Raw genomic sequence first — 10,238 nt, forward strand, 5'->3', positions numbered from 1 at the left:
GATATAAACGCATTCAAGGATTGGAATCAGGGTGCAAGAAAAGTCATGTACTGGCTTTCAATTAGTGTCATAGACACTATGATAGGACATATACAAGATGCAAACACTCTAGCAGTTACATGGCAAAATCTGGTTCAGATGTTCCAGACTGACACAAAGGCAAGGAATTTGCAGTTAAAGCAAGAGTTGCATACTGTGGAAAAGAAAATGATGTCCATCAATGAATATGCCTTAACGATCAAGGGTATTGTTGAAGCCCTTGGGTCTATCAATGTATCAATGGAGGAGGATGATTTGGTGAGTGTCTGTCTGAATGGGCTTGACAAAGAGTACAAGCCATTCAAGACCTCCATTGCAGTTAGGGAGAATATTCCTAACTTTCGATACTTGATATCTATGTTGATCATAGAAGAAAAGGCTTTATGTGAGGATTCTTCTTCACAAAGCAAGAACACATCGGAGCAGGCCTTCTTCTCTAATTCAAGTAGAGGCAGAGGTAGAGACCATGGTCGAGGTGATGGCCGACAAGGAAATCAGAATTCTTGACAACAACAGTCCAATGATTTATAGGAGCAATCATATACAGGTGGAAGAGCCCAGTCTAGAGGCAAGGAAAGCCAAAGAGGCCGAGGTGGTTGGCAAAGAAATCAAAATGCAAATAGCATAGAGTGCTATTACTGTGGCAAACCAAGACATGTGGCAAAGAACTGCTACAAAAAGCAGAATGACATTAAAAGTGTGGAAGTTGTAGCAAGGTAACTATGCATCATCTAGCAAACATGGAGGTGATGATAGAAGTGAGCAGATGTTTGTGATGCAACACATGCTTAGTTCCATAATAGGGGATGTGTCACGATCTCAAGATATATGGTATGTGGATTCTGGCACCTCTAACCACATGACCAGTCATGCTGAGTGGTTAGAGATATGCAAAAAATAAAAAAACTAGGTTATGTAGAAATAGGTGATGATATTGTGCATCCCATCACGCATGTTGGTAAAGTACCATTGTCTATGCAGGATGGCAAAATGAAGTACTTGGCTGATGTACTTCATGTTCCGAATATTACAAAGAATCTACTTTGTGTGTTGGACAAATGGTTGAGTAGGGTCTGCAAGTGAGGTTTAATCCTCAAGGATGTTTTGTGGAAGACTTCGAAAATAATTGTCGCTTGGTTGCAAAGGGTAACAGAAATGGCAGGATGTTTACTTTAGATGTGAACATGTCTAAGATAAAGGCAGTCATGTTTGCGTGTGGAATAGGTGTCATTGGAGATATTGACATATGGCACAAGCGTATTGGTCATGTGAATGTACAACGACTGAAGTCTATGCAGACCCAAAATATTATTGCAGGTTTGCCAAAGTTTAAGTTTAATGATATGCATAAGGTATGTGAATCATGCCAACTTGGTAAGCAGGTAAAACATGCTTTCCCACATGAAAAGCATGTCAGTGCAAGGCCATTGGATGTCATACATTCAAATATATGGGGACTGACCAAGACTGCAATAATTATAGGTTGCAGGTACTATGTTACATTCGTTGATGAACACACTAGGAAATTGTGGGTTTATTTCATGAAGGAGAAAAGTGAGGTGTTTGCTCACTTTCAGAGATTTAAAGCCTTGGTCGAGAAGGAAAAAGGCATGCAAATAAAATGCCTAAGATCTGATGGTGGGGGAGAATATTTCTCTAATGAGTTCAGCGATATCCTGAGAAAGTAGGGAATCAAGAGGTAGTTTACGTGTAGGTACACTCCACAATAGAATGGTGTTGCAGAAAGGAAAAATAGGCACATTGCAGAAGCGGCATGAGCCGCCCTGAGGATGAAAAGAATATGCCACATTACTTTTGGGCAGAAGCAGTAGCAACTGTTGCGTACATTATGATCAGGACAATCACTACAGTTGTTCATGGTATGACTCCTAAACAGAAGTTTACAAGCATAAGATCGGATGTGTCTCACTTGAAAGTGTTTGGGTGTATTGCATATGTATAGACAAAGTGAGAACAAAGTTGGATCCAAAGGCAAAGAAATGCATCTTCATTGGTTATGCTATGGAGAAAAAATGTTATAGATGTTGAGATGTGAGTAAGTAGAGATGTTGAGATGCGAGTAAGTAGAGATGTTGTCTTCGATGACATGAGCAGCTGGTATGCACCAGTATAGTGAAGGCAACAAAAGATGCAGATGTAAGAAGTGTTGATGTTGCACCACATGTAGAGCAGCAATCACAGGTGCTAAGTGGACCTGGGGAGTCCTCGAGCAGTGGATCCAATGTTAGCCTATGGTCAGAGGCAGGCTGAGAAATGATGCAGGTACACATGTATCATAGAAAGGGAAGGAAAAGGTAGATCAACCTTTTGTGCCTGATCTGTCAATAGGTCACTCATATGTAGATGGTGACTCTAGTGGCTCTGAGAGACTAGAGACTTGATGAGGAGCTTGGCATTCCGTCTATGGTTACTCCTGGTGTAAGGAGAACCAAGGCTGTTTTGAGGACACTTGGAAGTGATCCAGGTGTACGTAGGTCTACGAGAGGTAGATACCCTATTGACATGTTGAGATATGATGGATATACAGCCCATCATTATGCTTACATGGTAAAAGCAATAAAGGAGGTTGAGCCCATTTTATTTGAGAAGGAAATTGGAAATAAGAAATGGGAAGATGCCATGGATGAGGAGACGTCAACATTGGATGCAAATGCAACATGGGAGTTAGTGCCTTTGCCTAAGTAAAAGAAGGCAATTGGATGTAAGTGGGTGTATAAAGTCAAGCACAATGCTGATGGTTCTGTGAGCAGGTACAAGGCAAGATTGGTTGTAAGGGCTATGCGCAGACAGGGCTATGCAACCATCAGAGCTGTCATTGCTATGGCAGTGAAGGGTTGGTGTTTACATCAAATGGATGTAAATAATGATTTCTTGCATGGTGATTTGCAAGAAGAAGTGTACATGATGCAGCCACCAGGTTATGAGAGTGATGCACATTCAGATTTTGCACGTGTAGGTTACGCAAAGCCTTGTATATCTTGAAGCAGACACCCAGAGCCTGGTCAAACAAGATCAGGGAGTATCTTGTTACCATTGGGATCATGCTATTAGTCATCTATGTGGATGACTTGATTATCACTGGTGATAGTGATGTAGACATACATGATGTCAGGATGCTTTTGAAGCAGAAATTTGAGATGAAGGATTTGGGTGAGCTGCGGTATTTCTTGGGAATAGAGGTGGTGAGATCACCTCATGGCATTTTGCTATTGTAGAGGCAGTATGGCTTGGACATGTTGTCCAAGTATGGTATGACAGGCTGTAAGATTTCAATGCCATTGGAGCAGAACACAAAGCTTTCCACAAATACAGGTGAGATTTTGGAGGATCCCACTACATACAGGTGCATAGTGGGTAGTTTAATCTACATGACCATTACAAGGCAAAACTTGAGCTATGTTGTTGGACTTGTGAGTTATTTTATGTGTGCAGGACCCTACTAGATGGATCCTCAGGTACATAAAGTCCACAGTTGATTATGGACTTTTCTATGAGGCTGGTGTACAGAGATACAATTGCATGGGTACACAGATGCTGATTGGGCTGGTATAGTATTGCAGACAGGAGATCTACAAGTGGTTTTATGTTCTCATTTGGGAGTGCTGCTGTGAGTTGGAGCAGTAAGAAGCAACCAACAGTTGCCTTGTCAAGTACAGAGGCAGAGTACAGGGGTGCTGCTATGGCAGCTTGTGAGGTAGCTTGGTTTCAGAAACTACTTGGTGACATGGGAGAGCCTGTGGATAGGACAGTTGTCATATATTGTGACAACATGAGCAACATATAGTTGGCCAGTAACTCAGTATATCATGCTAGAATGAAGCACATTGAGGTGCATTATCACTTTGTGAGGGAGAAGGTTCTAGCAGGAGATGTAGATCTGGTATATGTCAGCACAGAGGATCAGGTGGCTGACATCTTCATGAAGGCATTGGGCACAAAGAAGCTCCACAAGTTTAGGAGCTTACTTGGAGTACAATGTGTGGAGTTGAGCTCGAGGGGGAGTGTTGAGATATCAAGCTCAACTACTACTACTACTACTACTACTACTACTACTACTACAGCGAACATTGATGACCTGCCTAAACAAGGTCATAAGGTCATCAATGTTGACATAAACAAGGTCAAAGTCTCCTGCTGCCAAGACCTTCTCTCTGACAAAATGGTAGTGGACCTCTATATGCTTTGTGAAAGCATGAAAAATTGGGTTCCTGGCCAACTGTATACTGCTAATGTTGTCACAGAAAATGACAACTTGTCTATCCACTGATAGACCCAAATCTGCAAGTAGCTTTCTCAACCAAGCTACCTCACATGCTGCCATAGCAGCACCTCTGTACTCGGCCTCTGTACTGTAGGCTGCTTCTTTGGCTACTCCAAGTCACAGCAGCACTCCCCAAACATGAAGCCACTAGTAGATCTTCTATCTAAGATACTACCAGCCCAATCAGCATCTGTGTATCCATGTACACATATCTCTGTCGCGCAGTTTCATAAAATAGTCCACAATGCAAAGTAGACCTCACATACCTCAGTATGCGTCTCAATGCATCCAAATGCGGCTTCCGAGGAAACTGCATAAACTGACTCACAACCCCAATAGCATAGCTCAAATCTGGCCTGGTGATTGTCATGTAGATCAAGCTTCCTACTATGCGCCTATACATAGTAGGATTCTCCAAAATCTCTCCTGAATCTGCACTCAACTTGCCATTCTGATCCAATGGCACTGAGATAGGCTTATAGCCTGTCATACCATACTTCGACAACATGTCCAAGCCATACTGTCTCTGCAGTAATCCAATACCATGTGGTGACCTAATCACCTCAATGCCCAAGAGATATCTGAGCTCCCCCAGATCCTTCATCTCAAACTTCTGTCTAAGCAAGATCTTTACATCAAAGATCTCTGCATCATGGTCCCCCGTAATGATCAAGTCATCTACATAGATGACAACAAGCACAACCCCTCTATCACTGTGTCTCACATACAGCGAGAAATCTGCATTGGCTACATAAAAGCCAATAGTGACAAGATATTCAGAAATCTTGTCAGACCATGCTCTTGGTGCTTGTTTTAAGCCATACAAGGCTTTCTTCAACCTGCAAACATGCTCGGGGTGACTCACATCCTCATAACCAGGTGGCTACAACATATACACCTCTTCCTGCAAATCCCCATGCAAGAATGCATTCTTTCCATCCATCTGATGTAAAGACCATTGCTTTGACGCAGCCACTGCTATCACAACTCTCATTGCTGTTGCCATCTTGGCAACTGGGCTGAAAGTTTCCTCATAATCAATGCCATATGTCTGTGCATATCCTTTGGCTACCAATCTAGCCTTGTACCTGCTTATGCTTCCATCACTGTTATGTTTTACTTTGTACACCCACTTGCATCCAATGGCTTTCTTGCCTTCAGGCAATTGCACTAAATCCCAAGTCTCATTTCCATATAGTGCATCCATCTCCTCATCCATAGCTTTCTCCCAACACACATTTCCAATAGCCTCATCAATGCATGTGGGCTCTACAACCTGCACAACTTTCACCATGTATGCATAGTGACGTGCCACATAACCATCATAGGTAAACCTCTGCACAGGATTCTTCACTCTCCCAGATCTTCGCAGCTTTGCATTTATGGCTTCCATAGCCTTCTTTACACTAGGTGTTCTCATAGCTGGTATCCCAAGCTCCTCATCAAGGCTCATCTCTGAGCCACTAGACTCTCCATCAACATGAGAATGCCCTGCAAAAATGTTAAGCATACTAAGGGGCTCAACCCCTTTCTCTTTGCCTTTATGTGATGTACTAATCACATTTGCAGGATTGGTATTATGATGCAGCTTGCAACTCCATGGTCTATCAACTGAACCACTAGATGACTCTCCTGGTCCACTCAAAGACTGTGATTGCTGACTTGCATTTTGTGCAACCACATTTCCACTCACATCAGCCCCAACAGCTTCTTTTTCAGCAACATACCAGCTGCTCATCTCATCAAAAACAACATCCCTACTTACCCTCAACTCACGTGTAGCAGGGGTTATAACACCTGTATCCCTTTTGCTCAAGGGAATATCCAATAAACACACATTTTTCAGCTTTTGGATCCATCTTAGTTCTCAGCTCATTTGGCACATGCACATATGCAATGCATCCAAAAACTTTTAGATGAGACGAATCCGGTTTTCTGCCAGTAAACCTCTCCTCTGGAGTTACATCATGTATGGCTGCAGTTGGAGTCTTGTTCATGATGTAAACTATTGTAGAAACAGCCTCAGCCCAATAGCTATGCGGAATATTCTTCTCTTCCATCAATGCTCACGCAATCTCAGCAATGTGCATGTTTTTTTGCTCAGCAACTCCATTTTGCTGCGGAGTGTATTTGCATGTAAACTGTCTCTGAATACCATTTTTTTTCAAAAATTTAGAGAACTCATTGGAGAAGTACTCTCCCCCTCCATCTAACCTTAGGCACTTTACATATTTCCCTGTTTGCTTTTCAACCATAACTCTGAAATTCTGAAAGTGAGTGAAGTATACCCACACTTTCCTTGTGTGGTCATCAATAAATGTCACATAATACCTGCAGCCTCCCATAGACATGGTCTTCATAGGACCCCATACATCTGAATGCACAACATCTAGTACATTTCTGCTCAACATTTCTGCTACGTGGAAATACATGCTTTGTTTGCTTTCCAAATTGGCATGCTTCACATATTCTCTGCATACCTTCAACTTTAAATTTTGGTAGCCCTGTCACAATTCCTTTAGTCTCTGCATAGACTTCATTCTTTGCACATTCACATGTCCAATTCTTTTATGCCAAATGTCTGTGTCTGTAACAATTCCTAAACCATTTGCAAACATTCCAGCACTCACTTCAGGCATGTTTACATTCAATGTAAACATTCTGCCCACTCTGTTACCTTTTGCAACTAACCTGCACTTGTCTTTAAAGTCTTCAACATAACAACCATCAAGATTAAACCAAACCTACAAACCCTGCTCAATCATCTGGCCAACTGAAACCAGATTCTTTGTTATGTTCGGAACATGAAGTACATCTACAAGGTACTTCACTTTGCTATCCTGCATAGACAATGGCACATCTCCAACATGGGCAATTGGATGAGTAGTGTCATCCCCTGTTTCTACAAAACCTGGTCTTTCAAGGTTCTTCATCTCCTTGAACCACTCCCCATCTTGTCATGTGGTTCAAAGCACCTGAATCAACGTACCGTACATCATCTTTATGTGCTGCTTCAACATTTTCAGACATGGCATTAACGACATGCTGCATAACAAATAACCTTTCATTATCCTCATTGTTTCTGCTTGAGGATGCATAGTTGTTTTGCTGCAATTTTCCATTTTGCATGTTAGCCTGCTTCTTATAACAATCTGCCTACACATGTCCAGGCTTACCCCACAATAAAAGCATCCACGTGAATCATTATACTGCCTTTGCCAATTTTCACAACCTCTTTGACTCCCCCTGCCTCTGAATTGGCCTCTTCTACCTGCGTGTTGTTGTTGTTGTTGTTTGAATTCTGGGACTGTTGTTGTTGTTGCTGCTAGCCATAATTGTGATTACCTGTTCGGCCACCTCCTTGACCGCATCCACGGCCTCCTCTACCTCGTCCTCTTCCTGAACTTGTGTAGAAGGCCTATTGCTCTAAACTGTTTTTGTTTTGTGAAGACTGTTGGTCTTCACCCAAGCTCTTCTCTTCTATAATCAACATAGACACCAAATCTATAAAATTGGGAATGTTTTCCCGAGTCTGAATAGACGTCTTGAACGCCTTGTATTGTGGCTCGAGACCACGTAGACAGACTTCCACCTTATCATCACTCACGTAGACAGACTTCCACCTTATCATCATCATCTATACTGAAACACCAATAGATGCAAGGGATTCCACAATACCCTTTATCTTCAATGCATAGTCATTCACAGACATACTCTTTTTCTCCACAGTATGAAGTTCATTCTTCAAATGTATCTTTTGTGCCTTGGTATTTGTTTCATAGAGTTTTACCAAGGTGTCCCATGCCTCCTTGGGGGACTTGGCATCCTGTATGTGCCCAATCATGGTGTCCTGTATACTGATAGAGAGCCAATACATAATTTTCTGGCTCTTTGGTTCCAATCCTTGAACTCTTTCACATCTGCAGAGCAGTCGGATTGATCTCCGGTATCTCCGGTGCCTCGTCATGCTCACCTTCCATGTAGTCCCAATAAACCTTTCCCATCAGGAAATTTGTCAACCTAAACCTAGAGCATGGAAGTTGTTCTTATCAAGCTTCTCAGCAACAATCTGGTTTATGCCATCATTTGACATCTTGCCAGACACACAAATTTACTAGAAACAGCACTCTGGTTTGTCTTGCACAAATTGCTATATTTTCTGCAACAGTACTGTAGTACACTCAAATGTCACAACCAGTGACCTCAATGTGTATACATACACCCAATGGCAACTGTTGACCTCCTTGCAGCACACACAATGTCTGCACAACCAATCTGTCTTCATGCAGTTCTTAAAACAAAGTTCTGCAGAGAATCGATGACTTACCCGCAGTGCTCGAAATCGCCTGCTTTCTGAAAAACGCAGGTCGTAACGCACGCGAAACGCTATTTCGGCTAGAAAAATTTTGTCCAATAGGAGTCCAATAGGACATTATAGTTGCCCTATAGCTTTACTCCCGCGAAGAATGCTCCTCAATCAGAGATCATTTGCCGGTGCCTCCCGTAGAGCTCCCGAGAAGGGTGTAGTCGCCAACACAAATAGGGAAGAGTAGTTGAAGCTCTTACCCTCGTACCGCTTCCTGTGCTTCTCTTGCTTGTTGCTCAGCCCTTAGCATGAACCAGGCTCTGATACCATGAAAAGATGCAAGGGAGAAGAGAGCTTGAGCTCTTTCAAGCACACACACACTCACAAAACCCTAAAAGAGAACACACAAGGTGAGAGGCTGAAAATCTTCTTCTTCTTCACTCAACACTCAACACACCATATACAAAGATATACACCATATACAAAGATATACACAAATCTTCTTCTTCTTCACTCAACACTCAACACACCATATACAAAGATAAGAGTACACACATATGAAAGGGTACTCAACCAAATATATACTAGGGCTCTCTATAGTATGAACCCAACTAAATGAGCTGGCGCTGTAACTATGTCAGTCTCTAGAATGGCTGTCACACAGCCTGTCATGGCCACATATCACCCATGATCTCACCAACCATGCCAGTGGTGGTGTAAGTGTGGGGCCTATCTCCCAGGCGGGTCATCAGTGTCCACCGCCTCACTAGATGAGCTTGATATCTCAACACCTCTATGCTCGCATACATGAGATAAACATCTCTTGTGTCAAGACCTTCTCTCTGATAAAATGATAGTGGACTCTATATGTTTGGTCCGTGCATGAAACATTGGGTTCCTAGCCAATCGTATGCTACTAAGGTTATCACAATAATAGATGACAACCTATTTACCAAGCTAGCTCACATGCTGCTATCGTAGCACCCCTATACTCTACCTCTCTACTCCTCTCTACTCAATAAGGCAGCTGCTTCTTGTTGTTCTATGTAACAACACCACTCCCAAAGGAAAACATAGAGCAACTGCTTCTTGCTTCTCTATGTAACAACACCACTCCCAAAAGAAAACATAAACCCATTAGTAGATCTTCTATGTAAGATGCTACCAGCCCAATTTGCATCAGTGTATCCATACACCTACAAATATATATAATACCAGCCTTATTGAAGAGGCCATAATCCACTATGGACCTCACTTAGCGTAGTGTAAACCTCACACTATCCAAATGAGGATTCCAAGAAAGCTACATAAACTGGCTCTCTAACCCAAATGTGTAGTTCATGTCTAGCCTAGTGATCATCATGTAGATCAAGCTGCCCTCTATCTTCTTGTACATAATGGCATTCTCCAAAATCTCACTTGTGTTTGCACTCATCTTGCTATTCTGATCTAACGGTACAAAAATGGGCTTACAACCATCTATACCATATATTGTCTTTGTGACAACCATATTCCCTTAGGCATCTTGATGACCTTAATGCCAAGAATGTATCTCAGGTCACCTAAATCCTTTATGTTAAACTTCTTCTTGTGGAGACTCTTTACATTCTC

The sequence above is a fragment of the Cibotium barometz genome, chromosome 1 (assembly GCF_041138505.1).
Source record: "Cibotium barometz isolate CiBa-2024 chromosome 1, ASM4113850v1, whole genome shotgun sequence".
In the NCBI taxonomy this organism is placed as follows: Eukaryota; Viridiplantae; Streptophyta; class Polypodiopsida; order Cyatheales; family Cibotiaceae; genus Cibotium; species Cibotium barometz.